General features: G+C 42.9%; 2 protein-coding genes and 7 non-coding genes across 10 annotated transcripts in view; 3 read left to right on the top strand and 6 right to left on the bottom strand.

Moving 5' to 3' along the window:
* Positions 1-23,533, bottom strand: part of LOC137487288 (uncharacterized) — a 371,338-nt gene that overhangs the window by 312,423 nt on the left and 35,382 nt on the right. The gene's annotated exons all lie outside the window — the stretch shown is intronic.
* On the bottom strand, positions 26-99 carry trnat-agu (transfer RNA threonine (anticodon AGU)). Its single transcript has one exon. It is a non-coding gene; the product is annotated as a tRNA-Thr (tRNA).
* Positions 1,377-1,450, bottom strand: trnat-agu (transfer RNA threonine (anticodon AGU)). Its single transcript has one exon. It is a non-coding gene; the product is annotated as a tRNA-Thr (tRNA).
* trnat-cgu (transfer RNA threonine (anticodon CGU)) lies at positions 1,725-1,798 on the bottom strand. Its single transcript has one exon. It is a non-coding gene; the product is annotated as a tRNA-Thr (tRNA).
* On the bottom strand, positions 2,058-2,131 carry trnat-agu (transfer RNA threonine (anticodon AGU)). Its single transcript has one exon. It is a non-coding gene; the product is annotated as a tRNA-Thr (tRNA).
* trnam-cau (transfer RNA methionine (anticodon CAU)) lies at positions 10,229-10,301 on the top strand. Its single transcript has one exon. It is a non-coding gene; the product is annotated as a tRNA-Met (tRNA).
* Positions 11,305-11,377, top strand: trnam-cau (transfer RNA methionine (anticodon CAU)). Its single transcript has one exon. It is a non-coding gene; the product is annotated as a tRNA-Met (tRNA).
* Positions 12,159-12,231, top strand: trnam-cau (transfer RNA methionine (anticodon CAU)). The gene has a single exon. It is a non-coding gene; the product is annotated as a tRNA-Met (tRNA).
* The window catches only part of LOC110439559 (protein NLRC3-like), a 30,944-nt gene continuing 24,435 nt past the window's right edge, over positions 17,025-23,533 (bottom strand). For both annotated transcript variants that reach the window (XM_073948269.1, XM_073948268.1), the window contains exon 14: positions 17,025-18,095. The gene's annotated coding sequence lies outside the window, so the exon portion shown is untranslated. The remainder of the gene's footprint in view (positions 18,096-23,533) is intronic.

The following is a 23,533-nucleotide window of genomic DNA, read 5'->3' as shown; positions in this document are numbered from 1 at the left end:
AAAGCAACCGGGTCACCTGTACATTAAGCACTGCTGGGATTTGAACCCAGGATCTCCTGTTTACTAGACAGGCGCTTTGACCAACTAAGCCACAGCGCCAATGCCACAGGAGGCAAGACGTTTTTGCACACAGAGACTAAAAAATACCGCAAGTCTAAAAATGGCAAGCAAAGAGGTTGTTTAACTCTATTTGTCGCACTATTGATTACGCCTCAAAGCTATACAATTTTATAATTAATTCCGGTAAGCTCTATAAAACATGCACACACACCACCTGCACTAAGACGCTGCTGGGATTTGAGCTTATGATCTCCCGTTTACAAGACAGGCGCTTTGACCAGCTAAGTCACAGCACCACAAAAATTCATAGTATGAGACATTTGCCCGATAACAAAAATCGAAGAAGAAAAAATAATACACAACAAAAACCAGCATGTCAGGATGCAGAAAATGCTGACAAGACGGTCTTTTAGAGTCTGGATGATCATGTCTCATACCTGACAGGTAACCTGGCCTCTGTTCAAGATCAAAGCAAAAAATGTGTGAATTTATTTTTATTTAATCTATCCTTAATCATGTGTTAAGTGTTTTTTGGAACCTCCAGTTTCATTACATCCAAACCCAGAGTCAGCTCGGAAAATGGAAATCAGGACAAACATATGCTATCGGCCATTGGAAGAGTTTCAGATCAGAAAGCAACTCTCCCATAATCTGAGGGAAAGGTGCAGTTTGGATTTGAACCTAGCACCTGCTGTTCCCAAGACAGGTGCTCTGGCCTACTTAGTCTTAACACTAAAAGAAAAAACGTCTGGATACGATACTTCCAAACGCAGTTTCATCTAAGATAGTGGGGGGGAAGCAAAATTTACTATGCTTTCTACTCAGTTACTTTGCACATGCATAAAGAGGCTCTTGTACAACAAATCCAAAAGGCGTGATCTCAACAATAGGTGGCAGTTACTTTTCCCCAAAACCACAGGTTGCCTTCGAGTCATTCCTCAAGCCCACTAGGCCCTACACTGTTTTCTAATCTCCCTTATTTAAAACAGCTCAATTAAGTCATCAGCTTTATTGTAGAGTACCTCTAGTATCTGAGCCTGCACTGCGCAATGAAAGAAAGAAGCAAAACATGATGGACAGATGCCTAAAATGTTAGAAACGCACCACACCTTAAGTCAGTGAAGAAAAAGAGCCAAGGTTGCGACTCTGGTTGAACTTGAACCCACAACCTTTGAACGGCTCAGCTCACAGCCAAGAAGTCCAATGCGCTATCCATTGCGCCACAGAGCCTGAGTGCTTTGCTACCTCAAGCACTGTTGCACAGAAAACACTTTTTAGTACTCTCTGGCCCATGAAAGAATGGCCAACTGTCAACAAGGCACTGCTGGAATTCAAACCCAGGATCTCCTGTTTACTAGACAGGTGCTTTGACCAACTAAGCCACAGCGCCAAACGACTGCAGCAGGGGCTAATTGTTTAATTCGAAAAAAGAAAAAAAAAACTAACATCGGTTGCGCTGCATGTGTGAATGTCTGGACTTGAAATATTAAAGTCCAATTGGTTAGGCATTACCACACTATGCTATATAAAGCCATCATCCAAAGCCCTCTTGAACGAGCAGCGTTCTAAAGGGTTTGAGTTTTGTTAAGAAACCGACTGCTAAACATCCCGCTGCGTAAACACTCGTTACTCTTAACAAAAAGCAACCGTGGCACCTGTACATTAGGCACTGCTGGGATTTGAACCAAGGATCTCCTGTTTACGAGACAGGCGCTTTGACCAGCTAAGCCACAGCGCCACAAAACTTTGCTGTAAGAGACATTTGCCCGATAACAAAAATCGAAGAAGAAAAAATAATACACAACAAAAACCTTATTTAAAACAGCTCAATTAAGTCATCAGCTTTATTGTAGAGTACCCCTAGTATCTGAGCCTGCACTGCGCAATGAAAGAAAGAAGCAAAACGGGATGGACAGATGCCTAAAATGTTAGCTCTGCTGCACAGAAAGCACTTTTTAGTACTCTCTGGCCCATGTAAGAACAGCCAACTGCGGACAAGGCACTGCTGGGATTCAAACCCAGGATCTCCAGTTTACTAGACAGACGCTTTGACCAACTAAGCCACAGTGCCAAATGATTGTGAAAGGGGCCAATTGTTTAATTCGAAAAAAGAAAAAAAACAAACAACGGTAGCGCTGCATGTGTGAATGTCGGGACTTAAAATATTAAAGTCCAATTGGTTAGGCATTACCACACTATGCTATATAAAGCCATCGTCCAAAGCCCTCTTGAACGAGCAGCGTTCTTAAGGATTTGAGTTTTGTTAAGAAACCTACTGCTTAACATCCCGCTGCGTAACACTCGTTACTCTTAACAAAAAGCAACCCTGGCACCTGTAGATTAGGCACTGCTGGGATTTAAATCCAGGATCTCCTGTTTACTAGACAGGCGCTTTGACCAACTAAGCAACAGCGCCAACGCTGAAAAGGAGGCAAGACGTTTTTGCACACAGAGACTAAAAAAAGACAGCAAGTCTAAAAATGGCAAGCAATTAACTCTATTTGTCGCACTATTCTGTAAGGATCTAAAAAATCAGACCCTGAGAACTGTTATGAAATTTCATTAGACAAGAGAAGTGATGAAGAAACCAACTGTTCCACTGTTCTATTCAAATCACAGCTGAAAATGAAAACACAGACTGGAGAAACAGAGCTACACTACAACAGAATCGAAGAATGCAGGAATGCATCCTTTACTTTCACCCCAAGCCTCCCTTCTTGACCTTTAAGCGACTTGCTGATCAGAGCACATTTAACATAAAATGTTCAAGGTTTTAACATGGTGTATCTTGCAGCGTTATATTCATGTTTGGTATCATTTTAAATGTCTCTGTGTGATTGGTAAAGTGGTCTTAATTTTACTGTAATAGTTCACTAGTATATGTTGATTTGGTTTTTGACTTCTATAAGATCTTGATAAGATGCTCTCCCTCCTCAGAGATGGTTAAGTCCTCAAATTCACCAGGCCAGGGTTTCTGTGACACTTTTATTGTCTTGAATTTATGGCTGTTTGTTTTGACTTGAGTATATAAGGTAAGATGTGCTTTAGGACGGGGGAGATCTTGTAAAAAGACACCCCATTGCAGCATCTCTGAGACTTATTGAGACTTATGCTGCAATGTATTTCTCTGGTCATGTATGCATCTCTAACTCTTTGACTTATTTTTGATTAATGGATGTTGTATTGTTACAGTCTCATCTCTGAATTGGCTTCCTGATGATTTATTATGTAATTGGCAGAATACAATTTTACCTGACAAATAAAATGTTAAGTTTTGATTAATTCTGGAGTTTTGCGATTTCATTGTATCCAGTAGATTATGAGGAGTCTTCATTACCTTTATAGTATGGCATAATTTAATTGATTAATAGGCGGATTTGATTATTGTTAGCCATAGCGTGCCGATAACATGTAGACCTTTTAGTCATTCAACCACTGGAAGTAGCAAGTTGTATGGGCTTGGCTAAGGATCTGGTTTTTTAAGACTAGGTAAGAGTTAATGCGACCAGCTTATTCAAATATAGTTAATCCTGCATCCTCTGACTGTTTTCAGAGTGTCGACATATTGTCCGTGAGAAGAAGCGCAAACCCGGGGCGTGGAACTCTGAGCGATGTTGGTCCCTAATGAACGTACAATTTAGAATATCGGACCTCAGAAAATATCAAAACTCTAAATTAAATCATAAATGATGAATGTGATCCGTTCTCACAATTAGAAATACAATCTAAATTTTAGGATCATTTAAATTGGAGTCAGATTGAATTCGGAGGTAAAAAACTAATAAAAATAAATTCTAATAAATAATTAAATTCTTTTCAGAAGCACTAGAAAAGGCTTACATACATTAAACCTTCAACCATGCTGTTAGTTTTGTCATTGGGCTAATAGATGGACTCCTACACTTTTCCTTCTCTGGTGGAGTCCGGACTTTGGCACATATTTGTATATGTATGATTCTGCAACTATTGTCGGTAAGATGACTTTCAGTTTTGCCATATGAAAGACAGAGCATATGAACGACAAGAATGGGATTCGATGGTCTCGGACATCTCGTCATGTATGTACTCATTTTCCTGATGGGGGCTGGACTATGGCATTTCTGTATGTATTTGCTGCTATTTTTGGTAAAGATGACATTAAACTTTGCAACAACATCCTTCAAAACGATAAGAGGGTGCGAGTAAAACACCTTCCACGAAAGAACCGGCCTCTTTCAAACGCCAAAGCATTTGAAGGACAAGGATGAGATTCGATGGACTCGGCCACCTCGTCATGTATGTACTCACTTTCATGATGGGGGCTGGACTATGGCATATATGTATGTATTTGCGGCTATTTTCTATAAAGATGACATTAAATTTTGCAACAACATTCAAAACGATAAGAGAGTTTAACAACTTTTACAGAAACACCAGTCTCTCGAATGCCAGAACATATGAGCGACAAGGATGGGATTCAAACCCACGAGTGCAAATGCACAATAGATTAGCAGTCCATCACCTTAACCACTCGGCCACCTCATCACGTATTTTCCTTTTTCACTGGTGGAGGCTGGACTGTGGCACGTATTTTTATATGTATGTTATTGTAACTATTTTCGGTAAGATGACTTTCAGTTTTGCCATATGAACGACAGAAATGGGATTCAATGGACTCAAATTTCAATGGAAACAATTTCAACATTTGACCAATCAGAGTCGAGACAATGTTAAAGCCAGGGAAGGAACCGTTCCAATATTCACCGCTAGGTGTGCAGTCAAACAGGTTAATCAGATGTCAATCAATTTTCTGAACTGAGCCGAAGGTACACGAAAGAATGACACGGTTCTCTGGGGGCGGGTCAAAGGTCAAAAAAGTTAATTGATTTTCGACAATCAGCATCATTCGACATAGCACAGCATCGTTTTGTGTGAAGTACTGGATTTTTTTTGATAGTGATTTCTTAAAAAAAGGTAAGAAAATCTACATAATTGCTCGTATTAATGTTTTAGTGTGTTGTATTTCAAATTTTGATACTTTAATCTAAAACCGTTTAATTTCTTGGAGAAAAAATGTCTGGAAAATCCCATAAAGCCATGTCAGACGCTGACTGGATTTCATGTCTGAAAAAGTTTGCCAGAACAGGAGTTTGGCCATCAAATGAGGGCAACAGGAACAGGCCAGCTCCTCTGCAAAAAAAGTGGCATGAGATTTATCAAAGGGTGTGTATTTCGTTTACATGATATATTGTTTGTTGAAATTTGCTTAACAGAGTAACGTTAACTTGTTAGGCTTCAGTACGTTTAGTACAGTATTTGTGTAAAACATGTCATACTTGTTTTTAAACAATAATGTGTTTAAAATTTGCATGTATTTTGAGATTTACATTGAATAATTTACTAAAGTTTGACCGTTTATGAGAGAGATTTGAAAAGGTGGGAGAATGTATTATGAGTGTACAATACAGCATGTGGTTTTAAGGCCTGAAATGTTCCTGTCCAGTTCCTCATTCTTTTTCTTCTAGAGGTAAAGTTGGTTTTATATTCGGATATTCAGACATTCTCCTCAATAATATCATTTCAGAAAAATATTCTTTGCAAATTCTAAATAGGAAACATCATATTAGCAGACAATGATTAGTGATTATAAAAGTACAGCATGGTTCACAGTGTTAATGTTGTTTTCAAATCATACTTGCATGCTAATTCCGATCGAATATTCAAAGTAATATGGTAAACAATATAGAGGCTGCTAAATGAACGAATGTGCGATTATAAAACCAACTTTACCTCTATCTTTTTCTTTTCATTTTTGGAGATACAAACTGTACAATTACATATTAGATAAATATTACACACATTCTAAAAACTGTGTTAAATTAATTTACAAAGCTATTGTGTGCTTTATTAAGGGAGTCATTAAGTTAAAATTCTTGTTTAGTTATAAAAGTTTTTTGTATTGTGTAAAATTATTTATTATATTTTTCATGATTTTTTCAGATTGAGAAATGCCCATTGCAGTCTCGTGGGCAGAGGAGGTGTGCTGAAATGCACATGTGGTTTTCACACTCAAAATGGACATTTATGAATCAATATGTGTTTATTAATATTTACTACAATATCTTTCCTTCTCCATGATTATATGTATTTTTGTGATTATTTTTAGCAGAGTACTGCCTCTGCTGCTCCAGCACAAACGGTGCAATAGTCTGCCCCTCCTGTATCTGCTCAGGAGGAGATGGAGACGAGACAACTTGAGGCATAGCCCCAGCCCCCGTCTACTCCATCAGTGGCATCAAAGATTTCACCGCAATTGTCAATGGCACTTTTTTTTATTAAAAATCAAAAGAAATGACAATTTCAGTGTTTCAAGTGTTCAGGGTGCTCAAAGTTCATTCAAAGTTCTAAACATAAGAGAGAAAAGAACAAAAAGCAATAAAAAAGTTAAGGTGTTGCTAGAAACCTGCTTCTTTTCACACCTTTTGTACAGTAGGGGGTAGCATTTTATTTTATTTGTTAATTTTGTATTTATTCTGTTAAAATTTAACTTATTTATTTTTGGATTTTTTATTCTATGTTCATTACTGTTTTGTTGACCAATGTTATATAAATATTTCATTTATAAATGACTGGTCCTTGATTTTTAAGTCCACTTTTCGTTGGTTTCTGTTTGTATTGAACATTTTATATATATTGTTTATTTATATTGGTAATATTGTATTGTTAATAACTAATTTATTATTTTTATATTTTCTACTCTATATATTTAATACTGTTCTGTTGACAATTGTTAGATAAATAATGCATATATAAATAACTGACTTCTCCTTGACTTTTAATTCCATAAACACTGTAGCTCTATGACACTTCTATAGATCATTTGTACGTCAAAATACAGAACAATAATAACCAGAAGCATAACAGTGCTACAACAACTACTAAATAAAAACACATTTTAGTTAGTATGCTTTATATTTCATAAAAGAATATTTAAAAACACAATAACAAAGTGCTTAGGCATATTTTATTTACCTTGGAGCGTTATACATTCAAATTGTTTGTTTATTGAGTAATAAGAAACAAATAACAATAAAGCGTCTTTAGCTGGATTTGAACCCCAAATGTCATGACTTGATGTTGTACAAGGATTTGACGAAAAGTTCTGCAAATCCTATTGCCTTAAAAATCAACGGCATCCCAGGACATTCCACTACATGGCTTTCCAAGACAGTTCTTTTGATCTCCTTTCGGTGCACTTGCATTAAAGCCCTTGTCCATTGTTTTGTTCACATGCTTTTCCGAGTAGCTGTGCACAATGCCTTGATCACAAACCCCCTTAAAACTTTCAGTTTAAAGTGCCTATTAGGGTTGCCAGGGAAAATACTACGCTGCATGAACTTTGGCGCAAAGAGGATGATGCGGCGCTTTGTCACTTGGACATGGCGCTAGAGATTTAAAGACTTGAGCCTGAACGTGTAGCCAAAGATTTTGTTTGTCAGAAGTGGGTTCTGAAACCATGTCTCCAGTGGAGACTGCGACCTGAACATAGTGCCTTACATCGCTCAGCCATCCTGACATGCTTGCATGGCCTGAGCTGTCTACTAAGACCCACACCGCAGCACAGTGAAATAAAAGCTGGAGTGTCACAGCTTGCCAAGCCACTGCAGTCTGCCTTGTTGGTGCAGTAGGCAGCGTGTCAGTCTCATAATCTGAAGGTTGTGAGTTCAAGCCTTACATGGGGCAGGGTGGTAACTTTTGGCAAAAGGGAGCACTTAGATGACTGGGCGGCATTTATTATTCCCTTCAATGCGGTTCATGCTACCCGGGAGCAAAAGATGCTACAGCTTCTCTGGAGCGCAGGCGGCGTGAAGTTCCAAGAACATTTCCTAAGTCTGAGTCATTTCCAATGATGGCAAGATGCTCCCATTCCTGACACGTAATCGATTGATGTTCGGTGTGGATCTTTCAAATGTCATGACTTGACGTTGTACAAGGATTTGACGAAAAGTCCTGTGAATACTATTGCCTTAAAAATCAACGGCATCCCAGGACATTCCACCACATGGCATTCCACGACAGTTCTTTCAATCCCTTTTCGGTGCACTAGCATTAAAGCCCTCGTCCACTGTTTTGTTCACATGTTTTTCCGAGTTACTGTGGACAATGCCTTAATCACAAACACCTTAAAACTTGCAATCTAAAGTGCCCATTAAGCTTCCTAGGCACACTGCTACGCTGCATGAACTTTGGAGCAAAGAGGTTGATGCGGCACTTTGTCAGTGTTACTGTATCACTTGGACAGAGAGTTAAAGACTTAAGCCTGAACGTATAGCCAAAGATTTTGTTTGTCAGAAGTGGGATTTGAACCCACGCCTCCAGCAGAGACTGCGATATGAACGCAGCACCTTAGATCCCTCAGCCATCCTGACATGCTTGCATGGCCTAAGCTGTCTCCTAGGACCCACAGTGAAATGGAAGCTGGTGTTGTCACAGCTTGCAGAGCTGCTGCAGTCCGCCTCGTTGGCGCAGTAAGCAGTTTGTCAGTATCATAATCTGAATGTCATGGGTTCGAGCCTCACATGGGGCAATGTGGTAGCTTTTGGCATACGGGAACGCTTAGATGACTGGGCGGCGTTTTTTATTCCCTTCCGTGCGGTTCATGCTTCCCGGGAGCAAAAAATTCTACAGCTTCTCTGAAGGGCAGGAGGCATGAAGTTCCAAGAACATTTCCTGAGTCTGAAGCAAAGATGGCAAGATGCTCCTATTCCTGTCAAGTAATTGCTTGACGTTCAGCGTGGATCTGTCAAATGTCATGACTTGACGTTGTACAAGGATTTGATGAAAAGTCCTGCGAATCATATTGCCTTAAAATCAATGGCATCCCAGGACATTCCACTACATGGCATTCCAAGACAGTTCTTTCGATCCCCTTTCGGTGCATTTGCATTAAAGCCCTCGTCCATTGTTTTGTTCACAGGCTTTTCCGAGTTGCTGTGGACAATGCCTTAATCGCAAACGCCTTAAAACTTGCAGTTTAAAATGCCTATTAGGGTTGCCAGGGACATTACTACGCTGCAAGAACTTTGGCGCAAAGAGGTTGATGCGGCGCTTTGTCACATGGATATGGCGCCAGAGATTTAAAGACTTGAGCCTGAACGTATAGCCAAAGGTTTTGTTTGCCTCCAGGGGAGACTGCGACCTGAACACAGCGCCTTACACCGCTTAGCCATCCTGACTTGCTTGCATGGCCTGAGCTGTCTCCTAGGACCCACGCCGCAGCACAGTGAAATGGAAGGTGGTGTGTCACAGCTTGCCAAGCTGCTGCAGTCTGCCTTGTTGGCGCAGTAGGCAGCGCATCAGTCTCATAATCTGAAGGTTGTGAGTTTGGGCCTCACACGGGGCAGCGTGGTAACTTTTGGTACACGGGATCGCTTAAATGACTGGGCGTTATTTATTATTACCTTCAATGCGGTTCATGCTTCCTGGGAGCAAAAGATGCTACAGCTTCTCTGGAGGGCAGGCGGCGTGAAGTTCCAAGAACATTTCCTGAGTCTGAAGCAATGATGGCAAGATGCTCCCATACCTGACAAGTAATCGCTTGACGTTCGGTCTGGATCTGTCAAATGTCATGACTTGACGTTGTACAAGGATTTGACGAAAAGTCCTGCGAATCCTATTGCCTTGAAAATCAATGGCATCCCAGGACATTCCACTACATGGCATTTCACGACAGTTCTTTCGATCCCTTTTCGGTGCATTTGCTTTAAAGCCCTCGTCCATTGTTTTGTTCACATGCTTTCCCGAATTGCTGTGGACAATGCCTTAATCGCAAACACCATACAACTTGCAATCTGAAGTGCCCATTAAGCTTCCCAGGTACACTGATACGCTGCTACGCTGAACTTTGGAGCAAAGAGGTTGATGCGGCGCTTTGTCAGTGTTACTGTATCACTTGGACATGGCGCCAGAGAGTTAAAGACTTGAGCCTGAACGTATAGCCAAAGATTTGGTTTGTCAGAAGGGGGATTTGACACCAAGCCTCCAGGGGAAACTGCGACCTGAACACAGCGCCTTACACCACTCAGCCATCCTGACGTGCATGCATGGCCTGAGCTGTCTCCTAGGACCCACACCGCAGCACAGTGAAATGGAACGTGGTGTGTCACAGTTTTCCAAGCTGCTGCAGTCTGCCTCGTTGGCGCAGTAGGCAGCGCGTCAGTCTCATAATCTGAAGGTCGTGAGTTCGAGCCTCACAGGGGGCAGGGTGGTACCTTTTGGCACTTCGGAGCGCTTAGATCACTGGGCAGCGATTTTTAGTCCCTTCCGTGCGGTTTATACTACCCGGGAGCAAAAGATGCTACAGCTTCTCTGGAGGGCAGGCGGCGTGAAGTTCCAAGAACATTTCCTGAGTCTGAAGCAATGATGGCAAGATGCTCCCATTCCTGACACGTAATCGCTTAATGTTTGGTGTGGATCTGTCAAATGTCATGACTTGACGTTATACAAGGATTTGACGAAAAGTCCTGCAAATCCTATTGCCTTAAAAATCAACAGCATCCCAGGACATTCCAAAACAGTTCTTTTGATCTCCTTTCAGTGCACTTGCATTGAAACCCTCGACCATTGTTTTGTTCACATGCTTTTCCGAGTTGCTGTGGACAATGCCTTAATCGCAAACGCCTTAAAATTTGCATTTTAGAGTGCCTATTAGGGTTGCCAGGGATATTACTACGCTGCATGAACTTTGGCGCAAAGAGGTTGATGCGGCACTTTGTCACTTGGATAGAAAGGGTGCTCGCTGCAGAGCCATTTGAGCAGAGCTGAGCTCCAGCAAAGGGGAGCATGAGCTCTCACTCCTCCTCCTGTAAGCTGTTTTAATGCGTACACCAACCCCGCCCCTAACCCTACCCCTAGTGACATCACTCGTAGAAGAAGTGGAGAAAGGAGAAGTGGAGAAAGGAGGAGCTCAAGCTCCCCCTCGCTGGAGCTCAGCTCGCCCAAATGGCTCTGCAGCGAGCACCACTTGCTTGGATATGGCGCCAGAGATTTAAAGACTTGAGCCTTGAACGTTTAGCCAAAAGATTTGTTTGTCAGAAGTGGGATCTGAAACCACACCTCCAGGGGAGACTGCAACCTGAACGCAGCGCCTTAGACCACTCGGCCATCCTGACATGCTTAACTGGCCTGAGCTGTCTCCCAGGACGCACACTGCAGCACTGTGACATGGAAGCTGTTGTTCTACATCCAGCCCAACACCAGCAGTCTGCCTCGTTGGCGCAGTAGGCAGCGCGTCAGTCTCATAATTTGAAGGTCGTGAGTTCGAGCCTCACACGGGGCAGCGTGGTACCTTTTGGCACACGGGAGCGCTTACATGACTGGGCGGCATTTTTTATCCACTTCCATGTGGTTCATGCTTACCGGGAGCAAAAAATGCTACAGCTTCTCTGGAGGGCAGGAGGCGTGCAGTTCCAAGAACATTTCCTGAGTCTGAAGCAATGATGGCAAGATGCTCCCATTCCTGTCAAGTAATTGCTTGACGTTCAGCGTGAATCTGTCAAATGTCATGACTTGACGTTGTACAAGGATTTGACGAAAAGTCCTGCGAATCATATTGCCTTAAAATCAACAGCATTCCAGGACATTCCACTACATGGCATTCCAAGACAGTTCTTGAGATCCCCTTTCGGTGCACTTGCATTAAAGCCCTCGTCCATTGTTTAGTTCACATGCTTTTCCAAGTTGCTGTGGACAATGCCTTAATCGCAAACGCCTTAAAATTTGCAGTTTAAAGTGCCTATTAGGGTTGCCAGGGACATTACTAGGCTGCATGAACTTTGGCGCAAAGAGGTTGATCCGGCGCTTTGTCAGTGTTACTGTATCACTTGGACATGGCGCCAGAGATTTAAAGACTTGAGCCTGAACGTTTAGCCAAAGGTTTTGTTTGTCAGAAGTGGGATTTGAAACCACAACTCCAGGGGAGACTGCGACTTGAACACAGCAACTTACACAGCTCAACCATCCTGACATGCATGCATGGCCTGAGCTGTCTCCTAGGACCCCCACCGCAGCACAGCGTAATGGAAGCTGGTGTGTCACAGCTTGCCAAACTGGTGCAGTCCGCCTCGTTGGCGCAGTAGGCAGCGCGTCAGTCTCATAATCTGAAGGTCGTGAGTTCGAGCCTCACACAGGGCAGGGTGGTAACGGTTGGTACACGGGAGCGCTTAGATGACTGGGCAGCGTTTATTATTCCCTTCAATACGGTCCATGCTACCCGGGAGCAAAAGATGCTACAGCTTCTCTGGAGGGCAGGCAGCGTGAAGTTCCAAGAACATTTCCTGAGTCTGAAGCAATGATGGCAAGATGCTCCCATTCCTGACACGTAATCACTTAACGTTCTGTGTGGATCTGTCAAATGTCATTATTTGACGTTGTACAAGGATTTGACGAAAAGTCCTGCAAATCCTCTTGCCTTAAAAATCAACGGCATCCCAGGACATTCCACTACATGGCATTCCAAGACAGTTCTTTTCATCTCCTTTCAGTGCACTTGCATTAAAGCCCTCGACCATTGTTTTGTTCACATGTTTTTATGAGTTGCTGTGGACAATGCTTTGATCGCAAACACCTTAAAACTTGCAGTCTAAAGTGCCCAGGGACACTGCTACGCTTCATGAACTTTGGCGCAAAGAGATTGATGCAGCACTTTGTCAGTGTAACTGTATCACTCGGACATGCCAGGTCGTGCCAGAGAGTTAAAGACGTGTGCCTAAACGCATAGCCAAAAGTTGGGTTTGTCAGAAGTGGGACTCACACCCTTGCCTCCAGGGGAGACTGCGACCGGAACACAGCACCTTAGACCGCTCTGCTATACTGACATGCTTGTATGGCCTGAGCTGTCTCCTAGGACCCACATCGCAGCACAGTGACATAGAAGCTGGTGTGTCACAGCCTGCCCAGCTCCTGCAATCTGCCTCGTTGGCGCAGTAGGCAGCACGTCAGTCTTATAATCTGAAGGTCACATGCTTTTCCGAGTTGCTTTGGACAATGCCTTAATCGCAAATGCCTTAAAACTCGCAGTCTAAAGTGCCCATTAGGGTTGCCAGGGACACTGCTACTCTGCATGAACTTTGGCACAAAGAGGTTGATGCAGCGCTTTGTCAGTGTCACTGTATCATTCGGACATGGCGCCTAGGGCTGTAATAATACACGATATGAAATCGAAATCGCGAATCTACGATCCTGTGTCGCGTTGTGATAAAGGAGATTCGCGACACACCCCGTGACTACCTTTCCAATAACGTCACGCTTGCCTGCAAAAGTTGAGCTAGTTGAAGAAGAACGTGAGGAAACAATTTTTTTTCACTCGACATTACGAGTACTGCTCCATTTATGCCCTTGCAATATGCGTTTAGCCGGGAGAGCTCGCACAGAGCTCTTAGTAAGGGACCGTCTGAATGTGTCAGGAATATCAAAAACAAAATTAACGTAACCCCGCTTGACAATAGACAATGGCAGAAACATTGCCAATGCTGTCAAAGCGGCCGGATTTTCACAGCATATACGATGCTTTGCTCACACTGTTAATGTGGCTGCACAGAGAGGGATGGGCGTTCACCAGATGTCCCGACTCCACAGAGTAAGGAAAGTTGTCACGTTTTTCACTGCAATGTTGACATGATGGTGTTTCTGAAGAATTTTCAACTTTTTGGTTTTCTTGAGAGAAATAAGTTGTTTATTTGTTTAATGTTTACTTGACTTGTGGTTTGAAGCACAGGCATTAAGCCTCAGTGTGAAACAGTAGCCTAAAGGTAAGTGAATTATAACAGCGCAAACTTTTCTGTAACCGTGCTTTGCACTTTCTGTTTGACCCTTTGGGAGTGCTGACTGACAGGTGAGTGATGCGTGAGGTCAGGAAACACGACGAAGCTTTCAGTTAAGATGAACACAGTTTCTATAGTTATACTTTATTTAGAGATAAAGGTATATGGCTCTGCATATAATCACTCTATCTTGCTGGAGTTTATAGCCGTTTCGCTTTACTTCAGGACACATTAATGCCGCTCTGAAGGTCTAATCGCTGTTTTAAGTTATCCAGAGCTGTATGAATATACAAATCTTGAATATCACGATATTATTAAATATTACAATTGTAACAACACAGACAGCAACACCTTAGCACAATCGATAATCAGCTGATTCAGTCGTTTCATAAGAGGACCGTGCTTCTTCTTTTTTCCTTGTCAACATAAAGGCAGAGAGGTGCGCCTTGTTTTCGGCCCCTTGTTCAACTGCAAGGCATACTTAATTTGCGGGACGATAACGTATAACCCGTGCCTAAAGACACATTGCCAAAGAAGCAAAATAGAAGTAGAATATTGCTGTTTGATACAGACGTGTTGATGCTAAACCAGCACTGATGTTGACCTGGATCTGTAATAAACGCAACAAATAGGCTTTACTTTTTATTTTACAACTTATAAAGCATGTATGCACATTGATGCAATATCATATTTAAACAACAAAACTGTTTACAAAAGGTCAACATATGCGCGCGTTGTTGTTGTCTTTTCATCACGCAGCGCACACTTGAACCGCGAGGGAGAGAGAGGAAACCATATAGCAAGACATATTCTTTAAAATAATGATTTCTATTAAAAATGTAAAAGGTTTTGTGATTACAATAATAACAGCGGGGCATTAAATAAATGCATATTTTCCGTGAAGCGGGCAATTTGAGGAAGTCAGCTATTTTTATTTGACGGAAGAAAAAAACATATGATTGGAAAAAAACAGCCTATGCCGGTTATTAAAAAGAATCAGTCAGTATTTTCGTTTTGTAATATAAATTAATTATTTAATTGAAAATAATTCAGGGCATTCCTATTTATTTTATTCATTTTATTTAGATTATTCTGCTCTTCTGTGCTAAACACTGCAGGTGCGTGAAGATGCTCTGTTGTTCTGTTCTGTTATTAATATGCTAGCATTTAAAAATAAATCAGTATTTTAAAATGCAATATTTAATGTGTCAGACACAAAAAAGACAAGTCAATTTGTTTAATATAAAATTAATAGTAATCTGACCAGTTAACCCTTAATAAGCGATTAATGAGCGGCGGTTGTCAGTTAGCAAAATTAACGAAATGAGCATCCCTAGTGGCCATTTATTTAGTTTTTCTATGTAAGAGAACTTGATTGAAAAAGAATTTTCAACATGCTTGAACCATCTACACAATGGAGTTTAGTTCTGTTTGGTTTTTCAACAGTATTTTGTTACAAAGAAAACAAAAGTGATATAGCTTTGGCTATTTTTTTATTTTATATATTACTATTTATATTGTTAATAATTTGTATAGTTAATATTGTTTTTTGATGTTCAGTTTATAAAGATTTTTCAAATGTTATTTAATAAAAAATTGTTTTGAAAATCTTTTTTCCCACCCCCCACGGAAAAAAAAAATTGTGATACGAACCGAATCGTGGGTCAAAAATCGTGATACGAACCGAATCGTGGGTTTGGTGTATCGTTACAGCCCTATTGATTAGAGTAATTAAATGGTTTAAAGATATTTGAAAGGTTGAAACAAAATCTGTTATCTTGTTATTTTTAAATCAACAGGAGCGGTTTAAATCAAGATTGGCAAATTTGCATCAACATCACCAAGACTGCTTTAACCGCTTTAACGAAGCAGAAAGTGAATTAAGACAAAAGACTTGCCTACAAAAATCAAAGCATTGTGAGTATTTAACCTAATTAATATATCATTATTTAAACCTACCACAAACTGCCATTTGGAGGTTTAATGGTGCATTTTCTTTTGAATTATTTATATTCATTCTAATCTTCATACTCTCCTGAACAGCGTTCATCACCTGCAACAGCAACACTCACATCATCTCCATCCTGTCCTGAGCAACCTACATCATGTGCAACTGCAACACTCATGACATCTTCATACTCTCCTGAGCAGCGTTTATCACCTGCAACAGCAACACTCAAAACATTCTGTTCAGCAAAGAGTCTACAATGAATTCTGTTTTGATTCTCCTTTTACTCTTACTTCATAAAAACATTTTACTACATGAAAAAAAAAAAAAAAAGTTAACGGTACAATTTTTCCATTGTGTTTTATTTGTTCTGGTCAGTGTATACATAATGCAACTTTGAAAATAGGTAATTACTGATTTATATTTAACCCATTTAATTAACTTTTTATAGTTTTTTTTTGTGATTGGCTAAAACATTCATTTAGATTTAGAAGTTTTGAGTGATTAAGGCAGACATTTTAAATATGCAAGCTTTTATTGAGCAATGTTGTTCTATAGATTTTAGATATTTCTTTAGGTAGCTTTGCCCAGATTAGTTTTGAATTAGGAAACTCAAGGTATCAGCACCAAATTATCTACTAATGAACGGGTCTGGATTGGATCCAGATAAGCTACTTCATCAATGGGTTCGGGTCTAGATTGGATCCGGGCCGGATGAGCTAGTCTATCAGCGGGTCTGGATCGGATCTGCGCCGGATGAGCTACTCTATCAGCGGGTCTGGATTGGATCCGAGCTGGATGAGCTACTCTATTAACGGGTCCGGATCGGATCCGGATGAAGAGCTTTATTACCGGATACGGGTAACGTCTGAAATGGGTCCGGAACGGATACAGAATTCTTATCCGTTCCGGATCCGTTGCGCTGTGCAAGTAGACTCCAGTACAGACCCATTTGCGGACCCGTTTCTGTTGCGGATCATGTAATACCTCCGGCGCGGATCTGTTCCGGAGTCATTTTGATATCCGGAAAACCTTTAGGCAGCAGTAAGCCTCACAAATACTTAAAATTGATTTACTTAAACTGCTTAAACTTTATTAAAACTGTTAGCACTAATATATTGTGTTAACTACACTTTGTTCATTTTGTGCTTTTGTTCCTTTGTTTATTGGTCTTAAAGATAAGCCTGCTGTGAAAAAATAGTTTCTCTGAGATTATGTGTTATGTAATCTTGTTAAAATTTATTTCTTAAAATAAAAGTATAGAAAAAAAGTATCGTTCGAAACCGGTATCGAATTCAGGGTATCGGTATCGAACACTTTAGAACAATACACAGCCCTAGTCAAGTGATGTGATTTTGCAGGTCAGAGTTCACCAAGCTTGAACTTTGCAACGCAGTGAACTGCGAAACTTGATGCACAAACTTGGTTTCCGGTCTGACGCATTCACGTGCGTATGAATGGAAGTCTATGGGGAGAAAAGTCCAGTGTGACCGCAGCTTAAGTGCAAGTGAATAGTTTCTCTCCAGTGTGGCTCACCATGTGTAAATTAAAGGACGATGATCGGCTGAAACTCTTCCCACACTGAGGGCATGTGAATGGTTTCTCTCCAGTGTGGATACTCATGTGTCTATTAAAGTTTGATGATTGGCTGAAACTCTTCCCACAGTGAGTGCATGTGAATGGTTTCTCTCCAGTGTGGATCTTCATGTGTTGATTAAAATTTGATGATTGGCTGAAACTCTTCCCACACTGAGAGCATGTGAATGGTTTCTCTCCAGTGTGGATCCTCATGTGTTTATTAAAGTTTGATGATTGGCTGAAACTCTTCCCACAGTGAGTGCATGTGAATGGTTTCTCTCCAGTGTGGATCCTCATGTGTTTATTAAAGTTTGATGATTGGCTGAAACTCTTCCCACAGTAAGTGCATGTGAATGGTTTCTCTCCAGTGTGGATCCTCATGTGATGATTAAAGTGTGCTAATTGGCTGAAACTATTCCCACACTGAGTGCAAGTAAATGGTTTCTCTCCAGTGTGGATACTTATGTGTTGATTAAGGTGTGATGAGCAGCTGAAACTCTTTCCACACTGAGTGCATGTGAATGGTTTCTCTCCAGTGTGGATCCTCATGTGAATCTTAAGAATGTATTTTCTTCCAAAACTCTTTCCACACTGAGTGCAGGTGAAACAATTATTGTCTCTCCTTTTAAAATCAGTCTGTAAATGAGTTTTGTCCTCAATTTTGACATGATGTTCCTCCTCTTTACTCCTCTCCTTCTCTTCAATTAGGTCTGAAATAAATAAAAAAAATATTAGTTTTCATTAAGTCTTAAAAACTCTCATCAAAAGCTGAAAAGTTAAAAGACACTGGAAACGTTCAAGGTGACAGAAGTTACCCTTCGTTCCCCAAGGAGGGGAACGGAAGTGCTATAAGTGGATTTGATCTTGGGAAAATCCTCGAAATGGGAGGATTCGGTTCAGAAGCCGCTTGTCTGAAAGTGTATTGAACGGGCCAATGAAAGCAATGAATTGGCAGCGTAAGCTTGCGCAGGTGTGCTTCATTGCCAATTATCCCAGCATATAAGCACACCTGGAGCGAGCAAACGCCATCCTTTTAAGCTGAAGAGACTTTCTAACAGCTAAGGGACAGTCATTATGGCGACGGAGTATAGCACTTCCGTTCCCCTCCTCGGGAACGAAGTTTTACTTCTGTAACCTCGAATGTTCCCCTGCGGTTGGGGAACTTCAGTGCTATACAGTGGATTTGATCTTTGGGAAAATCCACGTATGGGAGAACTATGAAAAACGCCATAATGACTGCACCTTACCAATGCCCCCGATGAGGGGATAGTCAAGGAAGCGGGACGCACCCACATCATGGGAGGCGCGGCCTTCCAACGTGTCCCTGGCCCTAATTTATCTCCCTTCAACAGAAGTTTTACGGATTTAGATATATTTTTTGGGAAGTCGCGTGCGTCTAGATGATTCTAGGAAAATACGACAGTACGTTGGGAAGCGTGCAATCCCGATAGGGAGGATGCTGCGGAGGCCATCCGCTACCCAAGGGGGGAGATAAAATGGCAGAATTACATATGGACTAGCCCTAAGAAGGGGGAGTGTGCATAGACAAAGAGGTTAGCGGAGAGGGAAGACATGGGTCCACCCAGAGCAGACACCTATACCCAAGATGCAGGCTGACCAGCGGGCAGACCAACAACGTAGTGGGCCAGCAAGTGACTCCTCTGCTGAGTCAGTGCTGGGGTCCACGGAGGAATCTGCAGGGCTCACCTGACGGGGAACTTTACTGACAGATAAAAGGGCACACGTATCTACGTGTTAGGGACAATGGCGCAGCAAGCGTGTTTCAACACCCTACTGAGTTGTTTCCTCAATCACCAAAGGGTTGCCTAATACCCTTGAGGAAACCGGCTCCACTCGCAGATTGTAAAACCTTGCAAATGTGTTGGGTGTCGCCCAGCCCGCAGCTCTACAAATGTCTGTTAGAGAGGCACCACGTGCACAAGCCCAAGAGGATGCAACGCGCCAAGTGGAGTGTGCACGCACTCCCGGGGGACACGGCTCACCTCTGCTCGAATAAGCGAGTGAAATGGCATAAAATACAGTGGGATAATCTTTGTTTCGATACGGCACTTCCCTGCTGCCGACCGCCATAACAGACAAAGAGCTGCTCAGATGATCTAAAGTGCTGAGTACGGTCCACATAAATGTGCAGCGCGTGAACTGGACACAGTAAGGAAAGGGCTGGGTCTGCCTCCTCCGGGGGCAGCGCTTGCAGGTTCACTACCTGATCTCTAAAGGGGGTGGTAGAAACCTTGGGCACATAACCCGGGCGGGGTCTCAGGATAACGTGAGAGTAATCCGGCCCGAATTCCAGGCACGAGTCACTGACCGAAAATGCCTCCAGGTCCTCGACCCTCTTGATGGAGGCCAACGCGACCAGCAGAGCTGTCTTCAGTGACAGAAATCTTAGAGATATTGAATCGAGTGGCTCAAAGGGATCTGCGCGTAAACTTGTGAGAACGAGGGCGAGATCCCAAAAGGGCATGAGAGGGGGCGGGATGGATTAATTCGCCTAGCACCACTGAGGAACCGGATGATGAGGTTGTGCTTTCCCACGGTGCCGCCAGCTACCGTGTTATGATAAGCGGAGATGGCTGCCACGTAAACCTTGAGAGTGGAGGGCGACAGCCTGCTGTCCAGCTTCTCTTGGAGAAAAGAGAGCACAACACTGATCTGGCAATTTCTGAGGTTTTCTCTGCGAGAGACACACCATGTAGTGAATAGACTTCGATTCAGGGCGTAGGGGCACCTCATGGAGGGGGCACTAGCCTGAGTGATGGTATTAACCACGGCACTCGGTAGGTTACCCAAGTCTTCCTCACGTCTAGGGACTACACGTGGAGGTTCCAAAGATCAGGGCGAGGGTGCCAGATGGTGCCCTGTCGGCTAACGGCTGCCTGCTTTCGAGTTGTACGGCGCGCCCGGGGGCGGGGCAGCACTCGTTGGCGGGCGCCCTCGGCGAGGAACAGCGGAGGTGGATGGCTCGGCGGGCGGAGCGGGCTTACGACCGCGCCGACAGATGACATTACCCATCGCATCCGACTGCTCTTTCACCGCCTTGAATTCCTGGGTGAATTCACCGACGGTGTCGCCGAACAGGCCAGCCTGGGATATGGGCGAGTCAAGAAAGCGAACTTTGTCAACATTGCGCATATCGGCCAGGTCTAGCCAGAGGTGGCGTTCCTGAACCACAAGTGTAAACATCGTCCATCCCCAGTGCACACGCGGCGGACTTAGTAGTCCGAAGAGCATAGTCGGTTGTGGTGCGCAGCTCATGTAGTAAGCCTGGGTTAGACCCGCCCTCGTGCAGCTCGGCTAGCGCCTGCGCTTGGTAGCGCTGGTAGGTGGCCATCGCGTGCAAGGCGGAAGCAGCCTGGCCCGCAGCCTTATAAGCTCTGGCTCCGAGGGAGGCAGACAACCTACAGGCTTTGGACAGGAGACGGGGCGGACCCCGCCACGTAGGGGCGCCACGCGGACAAAGATTGACTGTGATAGCGCGTTCCACTGACGGGATCGCCTCATACCCCCTGGCAGCTCCGCCGTCAAGGGCGGTGAGGGCGGAGGGACACGCAGCATGGGCTGAGAAAGTTACCCTCCAAGACTGCGTGAGCCTACTGTGCACTTCCGGGAAGAAGGGGACCAGAGGCTTCGAAGGCTTCGCCTTCTGGTCCTCCACGTAGCACCCATCTAGTCGGTCCGGCCGTGGAGATGGGGGATGAACCAGCTCCAACCCCACGGCCGAAGCAGCCCGGGAAACCACGGCTAACATGTCCGCTTCAGGATCCATTTTGACGGCGCTCACCTGCCCGGAGGCGATCTTAGCTTGGCAACGGTCATGGCATAGCAGTGACGACATGAACTGCCCGCGAGCACCACATTAACATGCTGGACCCCTAAACATGTAATGCAGTGATCGTGTCCATCATCCGGAGCCAGGAAACCCCGGCAACCAGAAACGCACAGTCGGAGCGCCATCCTGAAAAGGACGTGCTGCATGACTGTGTTGCTCTTTTAAGAAAGTTTGCAACAATACGCACCGCTCTGGAGGACCGGACCCAGCTCGACCGTCTGCCGCCGCGAAAACCCACTCTGGAACGGGAGACACTCGTTCGCTCTGAAGTCGCTGAACCAGCAAGAGGAACCCTCATCGACTCGATCAGAAAATCTCTGAAGCGAAAAGGATGGCGTTTGCTCGCTCCAGGTGTGCTTATATCCTGGGATAATTGGCAATGAAGCACACCTGCACAAGCTTACGCTGCCAATTCATTGCTTTCATTGGCCCGTTCAATACTCTTTCAGACAATCGGCTTTTGAACCGAATCCTCCCATACGTGGATTTTCCCAAGATCAAATGCACTTATAGCACTGGGGGTAACAGCTAAACAAACTGCTGAATATTTGCCTCGCAGACATGAGACATACCTGTACAGCATCTACATAAAGGCTGGAATGTGCACCTTTCCCCCCTTGTGTGCTGTTGGGTTCATCCATTCTGGGGTGATTTTAAGGCTTAATTTGGCCAAAACTTTCTGTGTTTCAGCAAAAGGACTGATATTTGGGGACATCTTATTTTGGACATATATTGGGAAAATGCTTTGAAAAAAAAAACTCAGTACACTCTGTATATTGCAAAGCCATGACCGCAAATAATCATGCATTTATGATTGTTGGTGTTTTCTGTGATGACAGTCAACATTGTTTAATTGGTCTCCACCCATGGGACGGCAGAAAGGAAATGGGTGAGAGTATAAAGGAAGAGGAGAGTTGAAGAGGGCAGCATTATGTGGTGTTTGGAAGAAAGTGTGCTGTCCTGAAATCATTAGCATTTTTTTTTTCATTTGAATTATAAGTGCTGAAAGTTTTGTATGGAAGTTTTTTCCTAACAAAATTAAAATGAAAATTCAAATGCTTAAAAGATCAAATGATAAATCAAATACTTAAGCTATAAATCAAATCCTCAAACTGACATCGCAAATGATAAATCCTCAAACTGACATCGTAAATGGTGAATCAAAATGCTCAAACTATAAATCAAATCCTTAAACCGACATCGCAAATGGTGAATCAAATGCTCAAACAACTCCGCAAATGGTGAATCAAATCCTTAAACGACTCCGCAAATGGTGAATCAAATCCTCAAACAGACATCGCAAATGATAAATCAAATGCAATTGAGGTGTCAATCAACCAGCATAGGCGGAGCTTTAAGGCGGAAGAGTTTGTTGTTGACAACTACCGGTAGCTCTATGACTTTTTCAAGGAGTTCAGATTTGGGTGCTGTTTTTGCTCCTAGCTTGAAGTAATCAATCACAGAACAATACTTTGATAATTTTATTATAGCATTTTATAAATGAAATCCAAACATTGTAGTATAATATTAAGTAGGGGTCTGAAGAGATGCCAACTCCACGATACAAGATGAGACGCACGATTGGGTTCAGGGGAACGAGACAAGTCGATATTTTTACACTACTTTAAAGAAATTCTTAATGATGAGACATATTCATGGAATAGTCTTCAAATATATGAATGGAAAATATATTTTTATAAAAATTAAAAAAAAATGTAATCACAAAATGCAGAACAATTAAGGTGTTTGTTTTTTACTTGTAATGAAGTCCTACACGATGGTAATAGATTAATTACGGCGTTTAAAAATCTGTTCTGCACTTTACTAAAGCAGCTTTCAGCACATCTCGCTCCGGTGAGAAAAAAAAGCGGTGACTTTACACCCACACGGCCAAGCGAGTGACATGCATCACAGAGGCCATGAGAGGGGTCTGGCTGCAGACCTGGTGCAGTGCAATCTGGGCTACATCCAATGCTTTTTAATGGGCTCACCTAACCCCACCCCTAACCCTAACCGTCACAGTCACTAGCTCCATTTAAGTGCATTGTGTCTGACATTGCATCGCTGAGTGATGCAATCTCAGCTTGCATCATAAAGGCTGCATCCAGATACTACTGGAGGCCAGCCTTGCAGGTGTATGCAAAGCACTTGATTTGCGGTTCAAATTCAATCCTGCTTCCAATCTTCAATGCTAAATTCACCCTCACGGTCAAGACAACTTTTTATCTTAATTTTACCGATTTAATCTCACGAGAACTCGTGACACCCTTAATATTAAGAGTTAATTTTAAGTTTGCT

The sequence above is a fragment of the Danio rerio genome, chromosome 4 (assembly GCF_049306965.1).
Source record: "Danio rerio strain Tuebingen ecotype United States chromosome 4, GRCz12tu, whole genome shotgun sequence".
Classification (NCBI taxonomy): Eukaryota; Metazoa; Chordata; class Actinopteri; order Cypriniformes; family Danionidae; genus Danio; species Danio rerio.
The sequence above is the reverse complement of the archived record's forward strand: the minus strand, read 5'-3'. Positions and strand labels throughout refer to the sequence as shown.